General features: G+C 47.8%; 1 protein-coding gene and 1 long non-coding RNA gene across 2 annotated transcripts in view; both read right to left on the bottom strand.

The window, feature by feature from the left end:
- GPC1 (glypican 1) overlaps nt 1–16,894 on the bottom strand; it is a 199,776-nt gene that overhangs the window by 139,628 nt on the left and 43,254 nt on the right. The gene's annotated exons all lie outside the window — the stretch shown is intronic.
- On the bottom strand, nt 1,244–3,292 carry LOC136295292 (uncharacterized). The gene is made up of 3 exons (XR_010722626.1): nt 3,208–3,292; nt 3,025–3,078; nt 1,244–2,787 (listed from the first exon to the last, which is right to left on the bottom strand). It is a non-coding gene; the product is annotated as an uncharacterized lncRNA (long non-coding RNA).

Genomic DNA, 16,894 nt, shown 5'->3' with positions numbered 1-16,894 from the left:
CCTTCAAGAAGACAACAAAAAACAAGAGTCCAGTTGGCCTCTTCTGGCACATTTACTTACAGAAGGAACTCCTGAGCGTCCCTCCATCAGGATAGAAGGACCCTAAAAATAACCCAGTGAAAGCTGATAGAGCCATCCCAAAAACCTCTCTCGTGGGTTTAGTCCTGAAGTGCGATACTTTGATACCAATTTTGGCCTTAAGCCAAACTTACTAGTACATATGGGTCCAGGGAGATCAGTTTTCTTTCATCTTTTTTTTCCACTCTGGCAGATATTCTGTCTCCTTGTCTGCTTCTCCAGTTGCCCCAACATCACAAATTACCATCAAAACTTTGTGTACTTGCTTTCCAAGCGTGTAAGGTGATAAAATAACAAGTGCTTATTTTGCAGCAAGGGAGCTGAGATATTAGGGTTTATATTTCTGAGCAGAGGCTGTTAAAAGCAAACCCAAACAAACCAGACCAGAAGAAAAAAGTTTTAAAAAATCCCAGAAGCCGCCTCCCTTGATCAGGTGCTCTTGCAATGGGTTTCTAAGTGAACAACAAATATTGCAAGCTTACAACAGTAAAAACTATTTTAATACAACAGCTCTCAAGTATATAATCAAGGTAGAAAAGCCTGAAGTGTGGCACATTTCTTGTTTTTCTTAAATGTTTTTTGCAAATTCCAGTAATTATTTATGCTGCTGCTTCTGTAAATAAATACTCTCACAAACTGAAAAAAGAAACAGAAAAAAACCCCAGTCATGATAGCAGCTCCAGCACTGCCTTAGAGCTCAGCTTCAGCAAACTTATATTGGCATGTTGCTACATTAATAAAGGTTTTTTAACTTTTTTTTTTTTGAAATTCTACATTTTGAACTCTTGATATAAGGAAGCCTAGATGGTACAAAATCCCGTCTGAATAAGAAGAAATCAAGGAAACTCTTCCACAAAGGAAATTACTATCAAAATTGATGCTTCCTGCCATGTTGAAATTCCAATAAGCATTTATCTCAGCAAATCCTCGGCAGCCTCTGACATTTCTATTATTGGGGCTGACTGGGTTCATCCTACCCGTATGAGAATAAATAGTGGAAGTTCCCGGGGGATGGGAACTGCTGCAATAACAGGCACATCACTCACCAATCTGAAGCAGTGAGAAAGTTGGTTTTTCCCAGGTGGGGTGCCAAAGGGCAGTGGGAGGAGAGGACAGAGCCAGCAGCTGGATGTCCCCTGGCACCCAGTGAGGTTTGGCTGGTGGAGCCTCATGTCCTGAGCCAGGCAGTGCAGCGGGGTTGGGGTCCAGGCTCTGGGCACCATGGAAGGTACCTGCTGCTGCCAGGGGCTCCTGCCCACTGCCCAGCCCACCTCCAGGTGATCCGTCAGCAGGGGAGGCATCAGCTTGGCCAGGAATGGCCCCAGTGTCCCTGCAATGGATCATGTCCATGCCAAACCTGGTCCACAGCCACCTCTGCCCGGTACTGCTTGGGACTGCTCCAGGTTACAGGGAAGGCTGGCTCAAAGTGGACAAGAGCACAATGGGGCTACAAGGAAAGGCAAAAACCAAGAGTGCAAAATAAAGCAAGGCAGTGTGGGCGTCCCAAGGGTAAGAACAACCTTAAGTGAAGTTCGTGGTGGACAAACTGCTCTAGAAAATTAATTCAGGGGCGTGCACTTATCTGGGGGCTGTTCTTGCCATGACAAGGAGGCAGTTCTGTGCCATGCTGAGCCCAGTGCCACCACAAGGGAAATTCCCTGTGGCCAAAGGAGCCTGTCCCTGCCCAGAGGGGTGTGAGGGAGCTCTCCCTCACTCCTGTCTGGCAGCTCCAGCTCTGCCACGGGCTGGCGTCCTGCTGCTGCCAACAGGCACCATGCAACACCCTGCCTGTCCCTGCATGAGCAGCACCAGTGCCAAAACCTGCGTGCCCTTCCTCCCTGAGAACCAAGTCCCTTGGTTAGATGTTATTTCTGTGACTCCTTCCTTGCAGACAATCTTAACGCTTTTAAAAAATCAAGAGAAATTGTCCTGCAGCCTTCCATCATACATTTGCTCTTCCAGAAACAAAGACCCTAATTCTCTTAACCTTCCTTTTTTTTTTTTTTTCTTTTTTTGTAGTGGCTTTTTGTTGTTGTTTGCTTGTTTGTTTTAAATTGAAACTCTTCCAGTTCCTAAAATTAGTGGTCAATTTGTCCTCATAGCCCACAGCAGCACTGCCAGCAAACCCAGAGAAAGAGGGCTCGAGGCTTGCACAGGTGTTCACATTTAGAAAGCCAAAAGAAAAGAAACAAGCAGTATTGTAAATTCTATTTGGAAACTATTTTCTGAAATAACTGCAAAGGTGGAACCTCTCCAAGTAAGTAGAGTAGTGCTGCAGTGCTCTATACCCTCATACCTCACCCACTGACAGCTTATCCGTTCTCATCCCATTGATCCAGGCAGTCCCACAAGCCCCCCACGGCAGAGCAGACTGGGAATGCAGAGATCAGATGCTACGGATTATGCACGGAAGAGAGAAGGAAAACTCTCAGGGAGCCTGGTAACCAGCAGAACTAATGATGAAATACCTCTCTGCTGCTTATGCCTGATGTGGCAACAGCATTTCTTTTCCTAAGGTACCTGGGAGGACAGAGCAGCTCTGCTCTGCCAGCAGGCACTGTCTGACGGAGGCAGCAGCTTTTCCCCCTCACTGCTGCTGCTCCATGGGGCAGCCTGGACAAAACCCTTGCTCCTGCCTGGCCACCTTCCTGCTGCCATGTCCAGCATGGCTGTGATGCCTTTTCCCAGCACAGTCGCTTTTGGGGCTACCTAAAAACAGAAGACAGACAAAACCAAGGGAATAAAAAGCAGCTAAATTTATTGAAGGGCTTCCAGGTACATTAAGGGCAGACAAAGCCCACCCAGGGGCTGCACCCAAAATGGACAACGGGTCATGAGTTTTCACACTTTTATAAGTTTGGTCCATTTGCATATTGGGGGTTCATCTTCCAATTACAGCTTCAGGTGATGAAGTCATTTACCCCAAGTTTGCCCTCCCCAACTCACTTCTGTTTCCATCTCTCAGGGTCTGAGGCAGTGAGGTATCCTTGATTCCCAGGCCTGGAAAGGAATTGTTGTGTCTGACCAAAATGGGAAAGCAGCAGCTCACACTGTATATGCAGTTTAGAGTTACACACTAAAGAACTGCAGGATTACAAATACATGAAAAATATAAAAGCTGAAAGGCACCATCTGAGCAGGGAGAGCACAGCCTGTTGCCCCCAGTACAGAGAGCAGCCCCAGAGCACTCGGGGAAACAGAAGCTGGTTCCAACAGCACACGGGTGCTCCCCGTGCTGCCAGATAACAAACCAGGGGCTCTGATAAGGTGCCCTGGAGGGGCAGTGTGTGCCTGTGGTGCTGCTCACCTGGGCCTGTGCCCCATCAGCCACGCACCTGCACCAGCTCTGCGCCCAAACAGCCCCAGGGGACGGGCAGGTGTCACAGGGAAGGCAAGTGACCAGCAGAACAGCGCTTCTGCAAACCTCAACACTTCCCAGCTGAGAGGAAGAGCACTGCCCCAGAGCCCACAGCTGCCTCTGGTGTAGCATCAACAGACTCAAAGCTTCTTTCGGTCCCAAGCTTTCCTGACCGGACTTGAATTCATCTTAAAAACCTAGCAGAATTTTTTCCTCCCTTTCCGTGGCTCTTCTGCCATGTTACAGAATTATGCATCACAGCAGGTTTTTGTCCGTTTATCCAATTTATTAGTAAGAAGATCAAGCACATTCAAGGCCCTGCCACGGCAGGAGGGCGGGTGCAGTCTCACACCACCAGTGCTGGAGGGAAGGAGGATTGGGGTGCAAAGAAAATGGAACCAGGATCTTTTCAGCGCACCCAGGGACAGGACAAGGGGCAATGGGCACAAACCCAAACACAGGAGGTGCTGTCTAAACATGTTCCTGCTTGAGAAGTGTGGTTGGACAAGATACCTCCAACCATTCTAGGATTCTGTGACATTATTAATACTTAGTCACAGGCTGGAGTGCAGCCTGGCAAAGCTGGGCTTCAGGTGAGCACTGATGGCCCAGCTCCAACAGGAAAAGCAAGGAAATCACTGCAGACTGAAGTCAGCCGGGTCTCAGAAGAGCCAGCTACCACTTCGTATATTCTAAACTGTAAAGCCAAACGCTTTTTTTTTTTTCATTGTTCTGACTAACAGAAAGGGAGAAAAGTTAAATGGGTCAATTTTAAGGTATTTGTACACTTTCTAAACTAAGGGTACCATCAGGAAACACCCCCAGTAAGCTCAGAGAGCTGCTCTCTCTGGGAAGCCACAATCAGAACACAAGCTCCAGCTGTACTGGGCAAACTTCCAGCGCTGGGGATCCAGCATCCAGGAGTGATGAGCAGAGCTGTCACCAGGCAGAGCACCTTAATCTGCTGTCTTTCCACTTTGCCTCTTCGCTTCCAGTTTTGTAAGCCAGGTACAAAACTTTTACTCTGCTGGAGTGCTTTTTGACAATGTTTAGTTTTAATTTCTTCTGGCAGTGGGAGTAAACTTCGGATAATCTGGCAGGTGCTGTGCTCTGTTCCTCAAAAAAGCAGTAGTTCTGCCTGTAGCAGGATGTAGATTTCTTCTCTTGCTACTCCTGCTCTGAGAGCAGGGATGATTCATGTTTCCCACCCAGATAGAGCACCAAGGAATTTCTCTGTGAGGACTTACACGGTACACCTTCAACCTGCAGTTTTGAGGACGCGTGTTCAGACATCTGCTCTGCAACGTTTTGTCAAAAATTAGTATTTTTCTCCTATCACAGAAGCTTAACAAAAGTGAAAATATATTCTTGTAACACCCTGGCTTAACTTCCCCGTATGCCCTAACATCCAAAACCTCCAGGCTCCCCATATCTGTTTGAAGATGGTTGCAGAACTCAACAAGTCTGTACCCTTCTATTTTCTCATTCACTTTTTTTCTCCCTCACTGATACCACAAAGCAATCTCTAATTCATAATCACATCTGTGTCAGGTTCCCAATCTTAAGAGAAGCACTTGGCACTTTAATCTTCAAGCAGATTACACATTTCCTGTTAGGACTTGAAATCTAACTCTGTGCATGTGTGTGGGTGCCTGCACATTTCTTAAGATTTGCTTCAAAAAAAAAATAATAAAAGGGAAGGATGAACAAAGGGTTGAGCCTTTTTCTGTCAGGGGTCTGGAATTAGTTTTGCTGCTGATGAAAAGATGAAGTGGAAAGGGCTGGGCTGCTTTTCCTTCACTCTCTGTGTGGCATCATGGACGCTTTCTGTGCTAAGCCCCACTGCACTGACAGACTGTCCCTGTGCCCCCAAGTGCTCACTGCTGGGAGTCTGGGAGCACCAAGCCCTGGCTCCTGAGGAGAAGCCACAGCACTGCAATCACACCGAGCAGGGCCATTTGCTGTATGCATGTTTCCAAAATAAGGCTGGTTACCCAACATGGAGAAGCTGACCGTGGAGCGATTTCCAAAAGGAAAGAAAGGCCAAACAATTCATTTTTGACTGTAAAACACTCCACTGAGAGACTGATAAAACCAGTTTGAGTTCAGCGGCCCCTCTCTTGGAATGAGCTGGCACTCAGGAGCTGCTGCAGAGCGCCTGGGGTCCAGCCCAAGGGGAACACAGAACATGATCTCCCCTCTCCCCTCCCCAGGGTGGGCACAGGAAGGGCCTCCAGATGGGAGCCTGACTCAGGTTACCCAGGACTGGCACAAGCCCTGCCTGAGAAAAGGGCAACAGAGATGAATGATATTAGGCATACAATAAAGTTTTTGAGGAGTGAAATCTGACATGTTAAGTCACTGCTTTTAAAAATATCTTCCCTTTAAATCTGCACTGGCAGCATGTTAGCAGCAATGTTACTGATACCTAGGACACAAAAACTATAGGCAGTGTCAATTCAGAACTCTCTGCACTGCTCTGCTTTAACCTTGATCCAAAGGGTCTGCTTCTGATGCCCAGAAGCTTCTGAGTTTCCAGGTTCTTCCGTTCCCAGACTTCCCGTGTGAGGCTCCCAGTAACACCTCCAGCTGGGCACTTGTGTGATGCGGGAGGCTGTCTGCTAGGAGCTGGAGTGGGGTCAAGAAATCAGAGCTCATACTGGGCACAGCTGAACTGCCCTTCTACTGCAAAGCTTGTGGTCACCAGCAGTCGGGTTCTGATTCAAACCAGAGACTGCAGTGCTTGAACACAAGCAGCACTTCTATCTTCAAGTGATGCAATGCACAACTTCTCCCGTGTCAGACCAGAATGGTGGAGATTTTAGCTAGGGAAGAGAGTTCCTTACGCTGAAATTTTGAGTGTGTATATACATATATATATATTCTCTTTTGAAGCATTTTGCCAGGAACTAAGCCCAGTTCCTGGAGTTTCAGCTGCGTTGTGGGCTTGCTGCTCCTCAGCATGACAGCAGGATTGTGCTGGTGGCTGAAGAACATTCCCTCTCCAAGGGACAGAGCAAAGAGCTGTCATGGCAGGAAGGCTTTGACTGAAGCTGTGCCTGCCAGTGAGTGTGATGACAAAAACATGGTGGTACCTAAAAGCCAGCAGTTACAGGACATAGCACTCTCTCACACACTCATTTTCAGAACCATAATAACCAGAGTGCTCTTAGCAGTTTGCTTTGCTCTGTATAAATAGGGGCAGAGGGCAGCAGAGTGGTTTGCAGTTAATCACATAGCACAATACAAAAGAGCTGTCAGTGAACTGCTCCCGTACTATTCAAGGGAGAAATAGAGCAAGAGTGGTAGCATGTCTCTTCACTAGCTCACCCCTGCTCCCAGTGGCATCTTGTGCCACAATGTCACCTCATCAGAGCAGCCTCTTTTCTGCTCCCATGTCCCAGCTCACCAAGCCAGCGCTGAGAGAGCGATCAATCAAATGCAGGCAAGACCCCACGAGCTGCTTTCTTACAGCACATCCCAGATGGGAACTGGGCTGGCTGACAGGGGGGGCAAGAATAGCTGAGAAGGAATAGCAGGTCTTATGAGGAAGTCAAGTATGACGGAAAGCAGCGGAAGTAAACTTAGACTGAGCATTGGGGCAACGTGGTGCTGAGATGTTACAAACACAACAGTGTCCCCAAAGCAATGGTAACAGACAGCTAATTAGAGTTGGAGTGGAGAGCAGCTAAAAAGACAGCTCTGTCTTGCTCCAAATCAACGTGGCCTGCAGGTCAGGTGCTGTTCCTGCCCCTGAAGCCTGTGGAACATGTATTGCCCTTGTCCATCTGCTCTCTGACCCCTCCACAAAAGTCACTGTGAAGCCCAGTTAGTGCAGGGTGAGGTGGGTCTTCCTCCACTTTGCATCTCCTCACCTGGAGATGACCCCAGTTCTCTGTGTCATCCCACAAACACAGCAGAGAGAAGTGCCAGTCAACAGCGTGGAGCTGCTTCTCCTACAAACACACACACACACACACACAGACGCTCTGTACTTGGCACAAACAGCCAAATCTGATCCAAACCACTGGCTGAGCAAACAGCTCACACCCAGCAGAGCCTCATAAACCTGACACTAGGACACTTCAGCAGGAAATGGGACATAGAGATGAGAGGGCAGTTTTAAATGTGGACTTTTACCATCAACACACTGGGAACCCAGGAAGCAAATAGCCAATATTCGCTGGAGATCTGCTGTCCTGCATGATTACAGAGCCAGTCAGGCAGAGGTGATGAGTGAGCTGGGTGCAGTCATTATACCTCTCAGTCTGGGAGAGATTTATTCTGGCCCATCAGAAAAAAACGAGACAGGACTGTGTGACCTGACTTGCAATAAGCTTCAAAAACAGCAAGTCAAGACCAGGAGGGGAAATGAATTTGGCAGAGTCCTGGACAAACCCAACACATGATATTGGCCCTTAGCTTCTTGCTCACATAATAACCCAGGGAAAAGTAATAGCAGTGACCTTTTAGGACTAGAAACCCAGCTGAACTGGGGAAATTCTCAAAATGAATAATCTTAAATAATAGGGACTATTATTGCCTCTGATCCCCAACTCCACACCCACTGAAATAAAAACAAACCCTCGTTCCAAAGAATTTTTACACAATAGCGTTATTTGTTGGTTTGTTTTCAGCATTTATTTCCTAAAATAAGCCTATGTCAAACTGAAGAGTGGGGGACTGGGCAATGCATCTGGAGATGTTTGAGAGTTTTGTACACGGATCCACTCCTGAGGTATTGGCCCATGAGCTCTAGAATTGTGCAGCCCATTTACCTTCCACTTGGGGGAAAAAGCCAAACCACCTTATAAGGGGTATGTGTCTGAGACCTTTACATGCTGCCACTTTACAAACATTAGGAAAGCAAATTTTTAAAGACCTGGTCACAATTTTATGACCAGCTTCCCTCAGCTGACTAAGCTGATGTTAGTCAAAGCCTGAATTCTTTCTTTACTTTTGGTTTTGCTGGGTTTGAGTGACAGAGACTGACCTTTGGAGAGAAGCGAGCCTGTGCAGCCTGCAACAGGGCATGCACTTGCACACCTGCTGTGTGTCCAGAGCTGACTTTTGGACCTGGTCATTAGGTGTTTCAGATCTAATGTGAGATGCTCTAATCCACACTTGAGCCTTCTGAGCCCCTCCCTACACGCTCAACCATCAGGCTGTGGGCAAGTGCATTTACTCTGCTCATTATTCAGTCGTATCTGGTGCTTGGTGCCCAGCACTGTCCCTAATTGTTCCCCTTCCGAGGGCAGGTCCTTGATCCTGCAGTGGAGAAATCCCACCCATCCGGCATTAAAGCAGTGCTCTGAGTACCGGACAGGTCTCACCCGTGGGCACTACTGTGAGCAACTGCAGGAAACAACCACCTGCCCAGCTGACTTGAGGGATGTGTTATTGTACAGCACCACTCGTAGGGGACAACACACAGAGTAGGGGCTCTGCCCATCCCTCTGCTTTTATTTCTGTAGTTGTACTCCTACACTGCTCACACCTTTTTCTCCTTTCCTGCGTCTGTCTTTTACCCACCTTTTCATTCATTTCAGTCCTGCTCTCATTATCTCCTCTTCTCCTCATACCTTTCCTGTTCTCTCCAGCACTCCCCTAGCACACAGGCTCCCTTTCAGTCCTTGCTCTTGGCCTTTTTTTTGCCTGTGGACTATTATTCCTTCCTGTTTTCATCATGTCTCCTGAACTATTTCAGTTGTTTGTGAGAAAGGCTTTGAAGTGACTAATTGTTGTCAGAAAACCCCAGTCACAGGTCGGGTTCACAGTGCCACGTGCTGTACTGAGATGGAGCACTCAGCTCATTCCTCCACAAGGACTTTAATACTTGAGCTTAGCCCTTCTCTGCCTCTGCACAATTGCTCCTCTTTTAGTGCGCTCTCGAAAGAAGCCACACAATGACACTTGTGTTTAGGCAAGGGACTGAGGTTTCCTACCACAGCTGGGTGGAGAACGGGGCGGGCTGGAGTGGGTCTTTAAGTGAAGCAGATTTTGTGACTGAAGGCCAGGCAGAAACGTGTGGATATTGAGGTCAACCCTCTCTTCCAGCTCTTAATACTGAGCATGTTCCATAGGTGACATAGTCCAGTAATTCCATGGGTACCCAATGGCACTGGACTTGGAGGGAGGAGAAGCGTAATTCCTGCTGCCTCCTGAGAAAACAGGTGTTTGCTCTCCACGTTTATTTTAATTTCTTCAACTTTGCTGCAGTTCATAAGAGACTGAGAATTTATTACCAGAGCAGTGTGAGAGTTTCACTGTTTCTGTTTTATCACAGAGAGGAGGGACATTGCAAACTAGATGGAAAAAATAAATTTAAAAAAAAAGTAAAGAAAAGAAATAAATCAAGCGAACCCTAACAACTAACACTGTGAGAAAGCTTAGCAAGCACAGTGACTAGAAGATTTATAGAAGTGTGTAAGAGCATACTGACCAAAACTATTGCCACAGACTCACCAGAGAGATTCCGAGAACAATTGATGCCTCCTTGAAGCAAACCAGGTATTAAAAAGAACCTTATGCCCTTGTATTTCTTATTATTTTTCAATAACCATCTAACACTTCTGTGGTAAAATAGTAACATGAACTCGTGTTGACCTTTGATATTTGAACTCAGGGCAAAAGAGAATAGGAAATGCCGAGCCCACGAGCGGCAGGAGTGAATGGGGTTATTCATAACTGAGCTCCTGAGCCCTGGCACTCACTCTGCACTCCCTGTCCTGCTCCTCCTCACTGGAAAACCATCACCGTCCCCCAAAAGGCCAGGCTGCAGGTCTGCATCAGGGAGGACAGGCCACGTCCCCCGTGTCCCACAGACCTCAGCCTGGACACAGCGCCAACGCTGCCTTTGGCTGGGGGCTGTGTGTGTCAGCACCATCGCTGGTTAGCTCATTAACAGGGCACTTGTCATGGCAGCCAAGGAAACCCCATTAACTTCAAAGTTAAAGCACATGAGGTAATTTTGATCCTGCATTCCACCCTCATTTTATTAAAAAAAAAAAAAAAAAGCACAGTGACACACGATATGTCTGCTAACCTTAGGCTCCCAGCCACCAAGTAATTCATCCTCCTGCATCCTCCTCTTGCTCATCTGAACATGCAAGAGAAACTCTTCAAAGGACTCCTCGGACGACAACTTGTCTCACTGGAACTGAAGGTAAGCAGATCTCAAGAGAAGTCAGTCAAACTCGGTTTCACATCTGATCACACTCATATGTCCCAACAAGAGCCTTTGCTGCAAATGCATTTGAAGTTTTACGTGTGCTGCCAACTTTCTAGGTGCTTAACTCAAAGAGGTAGCCAGGGGAGATGCCCCAAGAGGAACTTAACTGTAGAGGAAAATTAAAAAATATCTTCTGAACAGAGACCACAGAATGTGAACTGCCAAAACATGCTCAGAAGTTTCCTCCATAACCTTGTAAAACACTGAAGAAAGTCACAAGTGAGACAATTTCTCCTTTTAAGAGGAAAATTTATTCCATTGTAATTCAAAATGCAAGCCCCATTAAATTTATAGACTTCACATTTTATTCAGTTGTAAAATTCTTGCCCTTATTTGCCAGATCTTGTCAGAGAGCTCAGCCCAAGCCCGCAGCCATGCTGGCACTGTACTGCTGCAGGCAGATGGACACTGCAGAGGATCAGCACCCCAGCTTACCCTACCATGCAAGAAAACAATGAAGAAAACCTATTTTTCAGCTTCCCCTTTGACAACTTGCCCCACAAAAAAAAAGGTGTTTTTTTTTTCATTCAATAATTTCTCACTCACTCCCACTATTTGTGCTGCTGGCAGAGGGGATGGGGAACATGCAGTGTGGGCTTAAAAGGTTGGTGGTCCCCTCTGGTTTGCTGTCAGAGAAAAGCCAGGGCAGACTGCAGCTCTGCAGCTGACTCAAGCTCATTTCAAACAGAAATTGGATTACTTGAGGGCAAAGATTCCCTAGGGATCACGGTTCGCGAGATGGACTGCTCTGGACATTTAGTTAAGTTACCTCCAGCTTCACTCCTTTACCCAGAGCCCATGGGAGTTCAGCACTACGGTTCAGTGTCAAGAGACATCTGCAAAGTTTTCAGAACACTCCCATTACAGGTCCATCTTCCCCAGCTGCTGAGCAGTGCCAGAGCTAGGGCTGCTCAGACCCTCCACGTTCGTCCACCAGCATTGTCTCACACCGCACTCAAACTGTGAGAGCATTAAATCAAAAAGAAAGGTAAGATGAAAAAATAGGCTCATTAAAAGGAAACTGAGATAATAACCAAAACTGTTCTTACAAGCTTAGAAAGTAGAGTTTCTGTAGCTTAAGCAAGTTCAAAGAACAACACTCAATGAAATCTATTCATCCTCATAGCAAGTGCACCAATTTAGGTAGGTAAACACTATTCTTTGAGGCATGCTGCCACTCAAGTACCCTTATCAAAACCATTCATTTAAGATTGTCATGCCGAAGAAGTCACGACACTCTGTCCTTCTCTAGACTAATGCTGCTGTGTCGTTATGCCCAGCTTCCTAAGACACCGTCTTTCTTTTATTTTATTAAATGCTGGAATCACTTTGCTGCTTGTTGAAGGTGACACACGTTTAGGGTGGACAAATAAAGTTCATGCGCCTCATTTGTGATCTGAGCAGCTCTTTGCAGATAAATCAGTTTTCCAGTCAATCTAATTATAGTCTGAAGTTACAGCAGCAAAGACTTTCAAGTACAAAGCAAAGCAAAGCCTGTAGGAGCTGAAAGCCGTTCATTAATCCCGGCTGGTATTGGTAGGAGTGGCTCGTGCCCTCGGGCTATTCTCCCCACCTTAGCGTTCAATCTTTATCTTACCTATTCTGTGAATCAGATGGTAAATATTTTACTTTCTCTAAACTACAGTAACCCTTATGGTGATCGCAGAGACAGTTTGTTTTTGTGATACGAATTTCTTTCTTCCAATCTAAAACATTCCTGAGCAAGATCCCCAAACAGCATTAACTGACACCGTGGCAATGATTTATTGAGAGGATAGGAATCAGCAAAGAAAGCCTGCTCATGAGAAGAATTTATTCCTCTGTAATACCTTTAATAAAAACAATAATCTATTCATCTTTCTTTACTTTTCATCATCTCCTATTTGAAGAAACTACATCTGCCACATCAATTGCTGCTAGAATTTAATTTTTAAAACTTCAAGTCATTAAGATCACAGGTAGTTTTAGCCCAAGCCTCACCACTTCAGGGCACGATTTCTTACAAGGGTGGGGGGAAACCCAGCCCCAGCTCCAGCCCCTGCAGGTACGAATTCTGCCTTTCCCTTTGGGTTTTGCAGGGCACACGGTGTGTCTCCTGAGGCGCAGCCAGCCCCTTGGGAGGGAAGGAGAAGCCGCCTGGGCTAGGGAGGTCCCACAGGAGTGTCCCACTGCAGAGCGAGGTCTGGCCGCCACACGCTCACCCCCGGCTCTTTGAACTCGCCCGCAGCACTTGGAGCGTTTTCCACTCGGCGCTGCAGCCAGAGGCCATTCCAAAAACCACCATTTCTGGCACAGTTATAATATGCAGCCATCTGCAATTTTGCACCCACAAAGCAGCTTATAAATCACAGCAGGGCTGGCAGAGCATTCCCTCTGCCCAAGGACTGGAATGGTGGGGTTTTTCCTGAGGCCAGGCACAGGGGACTTGGAAGCCCTCAAGACATGTGCTGGGCAGTGGGGACACGGCTCCTTTCGTCAGGTTGCGTTTGTCCGTCCAGCAAAAGAGCACAATCCCCCTTTTCTCCTCTTCTTCTCCCAGGAGGAGGGACCTCTTCCTGGCACAAGGAAGGCACGGTGCTGGCTGGCTTTGGGGAGAAGCACCAGATGCATGGATTGACCCTTGCTCTCAGCAGGCGAGGCAGAACCGTGAGCAGGGCCAGGGGCATCCCAGCTCTCCAGCAGGGTCGGGTGGGGGTCCGTGAGGAGACGCCAGCCCCTGTGCCACCCACCGTCACCACAGCAGCCATGAGCATGCCGTGCTCCAGACAAAGGCTGTGGCACACCCCTTTATGAGTGGTCAAAACCAAACTGAAGCTTGCGGGGCTGCAGCATGACGTTCTGAGCAAAGCCGTGACAGTGACATCCCATGTGACGAGTTTCTGTTCTCCTGCAACGTCAGCGTGGTGGGGGCCAGCACCCACCACAAGCTCACAGCTCTGGTGCCAGCTCTGAGCCGGACGTGCCAGCGGGGCCGCCACTCCTCCATGTCTGCTCTCATTTCCACACACAGCTGTCTCTGGGGCTGGCTGAGGTTACCCAAGGAGCCAGTGGTTTCCAGACTGCCAACAGACCCACCGGGGACTGCCACCTGTTACAGCTCCCAGCCGTGTGACAGCCCGTCCTACGGCAGCACACCAGGGCTGCTGCAGCCTGGCACCAGTCCCAGGGAGCCCCCGGTGCCCAGAGGCAGCTGGGCAAAGGCGCTGGCACAGGCAGGGCTGAGCCACATTCCTGTCAGCCTGTGTCCTGGTGGCCACTGCCGCCTGCCCAGGCTGCACCTCTGCTGCCCCCTGCTCCCATCAGCGCTGCCCTTCCCACGGGACCCATGCAGGATGACCTCTGGGACAGACTGATCGCTGGGAGCAGAGTTTGCCCTGCGCTGCTGGCTCCAGAGGTGCTGTCAGGAGGTTCCTGCAGGTCCCGTGGCCAGAGGGAGGCAGCGTCCTCGTGCCAGGCTGCAGGGGAAGACGACAGGTGAGGCAGGTGGCCAGCACTCAAATATTTGTCCTGGCCTGCTCACTCTCCTCATTTACAGAGGTTGACCTCCTTCCCAAAGCACAACCTCTTCCGCAGGAGAGCACGTGCGCCTCAGCAAGCAGCAATGGTTTGAAATCCACTGCTCTTCCTTTGGGTGCCAGGTGCCCAGCGTGGGAAGGAACCTCCATCAAAGCACTTGAAAAAGGCCAACACTGCATCCCTAGTCAGCACCAGTAATCCTTGCTCCTCCTCTCCCAGCTCCCAGGCTCTCACACAGCCCCCCAGCACTGCACTGCCGGCTGCTCCTGAGCTTCAGTGAGGACAGTGGCCTCGCTCACCTGAGCCACACGCACACTGCCAGGTCCTGCTCACAGCCAAAGGAACGCTGCAGCTGAGATGGAAGCATTGGCTGCTCTTGACCAATGCACTCATTTCAAAGGTGTTGTAACTGAGCAAAAAACATGAGAGAAGACAGAAAAACCTGATCTGGCATTTGCTACCCTGGGAGCAGAGCTACGGCTAATGCTGTTCGAGGGAGTTTAAGGTTTTAGGCTCATTTATCATCCTGTGCTTGCAGAGGGATCCTCTCCTTCGTGTTGTACTCCACACAAGCCAGGCAGAGCTCACTTTTGGGAGCTGTGGGAGGGTAGGAGACCAACATCTGCTACCCAAAAGGAAAGGGATTCCCCCACCTCCCAACCGAATTCAGAAAGTGGATGGATGCTGACACTGCCTTCGGCACTGAAGCTGCAATATGCTGTGTGGGCAGATCCCACTTCAGCAGCATTCATGGGAAGATCACACAGAAATAAAAGGCAGTCTGGATGAATGAAGGGAGAATGTCACATCTAGGCACATAATCTGAAGTCCAACTCAATTTCTTTATAAGCTTTTAAATGAAATGCTTGCTTACTTCATATGCCTTTTATTTAGGGCTGTGTCAGAGAGTTCTGAAAGATAGCTTTCATTAAATGTACTTAGTTCCTGAATCCTTTTTTTTTTTTCCAAAAACTTCTCTCTTCTACCATCCATTATTCCCATCTAGTAGTCCCTCATTATTTGTTCTGCAGTGCACAATGCTGCTCTTTCTTTTCAAAATTATCCTCACTTGATTGCAGTGATCGAAACAGAAGGAATATAATAGGAATTTCTCTACTCAGTAAACAGAGACAATCAGCAGGAGATGCCATAGGGGACTGTTCTTGCCAGTTCTTCCAAACCACGTCCCCAAGAGGGGCAGGAGGCAAAAGGCACCTGAACTAAATCCTGAGCCCATCAGCTTGAAACCTTTTGCTCAGCTCTGTTAATTCCTCAGCTGTTTTTCTCGAATGACTCCAGTGGAGACCACCAAGGGGTGTCTTTACATAGTCAGATATTTCAGAAAGTCTGATCCCCAAAAAACCAAACCCAAACCTCAAAAAATAAAGTCACCTCTTCAAGACCCTGAAAGCAAATAAAGCATTCAACCGCAAGACTTAAAGAAATTACTGAAAAACAATCCAAACAACCAAGACATTGTATGGTTTATACGTATCTTTTTGTATGTGCCTTCCAGAGGTTGTATCTTTTATCTCTTCCTCTTTATCCTGAAGAGGTTTTGTTTTCTATTGTGTGAGGTCGTGTGTTTTTAATTAGAGTCAAACTTCTCACAAAGCCCCACTCTTGGCAACCAAATGCTCCCTTATCATGAGGCTTGTGATGAAACCTCATGACTTATCAGCACTGGGATCTGTGTATGGCAGCAGAGCGCAAGAATTTCGCCTTCAGAGCCCAGCCAGAGCAGGGCTGTGACAAAGCCATTGGTCACACACATAAATAAATCTGGACTGCTCTGTGTGCCAGCCTCCAGGATATTGCCACTTTATGGAAAATCCAACAACTTTTTTCATGACTGCTCTTTACTCTGACAACGAGGGCCTCCTTAACGAGGCACATGCAACAGGACTTTTGCCTAATAACAGTGTTGTCATCTTAGGGAATGGCGCTTCATGACCTCTCCAGAATAAAACATGTTCCAATCAAACATGAGGCGAGATCTTTTTATAACACCTAAACCAGAAATCCAAACCAAAAGGGAAGAGAAAAAAAACCCCCAATCAACCAGTTGAAATGCAGGCTTTAGACAGCATCCTTTGAAAAAACAAAGCATATCCATGTCTAACAATGCAGAACTGAACCAACTTCCAGCACACACACACAGAAAAGCCAAACGCAACTCAAATAGGAGGTGCCTGAGTTTGAGCAATTAAAACCCACTAATTGAAAAGGAAGCAATCCAGGACACACTGACTGAATGACTTGATGTGAAATGCACAGCTAACAGCACTGATGGGACCACGGGAAACCGGGACCAACAGCCCCTGAGGAGGAGCTGTGGCTTCCTCCCATGTCTGGGACAGTTTTATGCCAGCGCTGGTGTCCCAGGCACGTTGATGATTAATTAATTAGCCACTCTCCTTCCCCTGCATTTCTATTCTCATGGTACGTATTTCTGCATGCATGTCTCGGTGGTGCTGAGAGGAACTTTTGCCTTAACCACGGAGCCACCACAGTGCCTCCACGGCTGAGCTCTCCCAGACTCCTGCAGAGACCGAAGGGCAGAACTCCCTGTGGCTGGACATTCCCACAGGTAGCGTCTGTTTAGCTGATGTACTGATGCATTTAAGTAGACACCTCAGGACAGACACAAAAAGGTGCAAGTCAGAGCTCCAGGGAGGGGATTTCTAGCTAATAGCTGCAAGTCATTTGAG

This window comes from Chamaea fasciata, unplaced genomic scaffold (genome assembly GCF_029207755.1).
Source record: "Chamaea fasciata isolate MVZ Bird 193981 ecotype frontalis unplaced genomic scaffold, bChaFas1.0.hap1 SCAF_11, whole genome shotgun sequence".
In the NCBI taxonomy this organism is placed as follows: Eukaryota; Metazoa; Chordata; class Aves; order Passeriformes; family Sylviidae; genus Chamaea; species Chamaea fasciata.
Note: the sequence above shows the minus strand (reverse complement) of the source record. Positions and strands in the feature narration are given on the sequence as shown.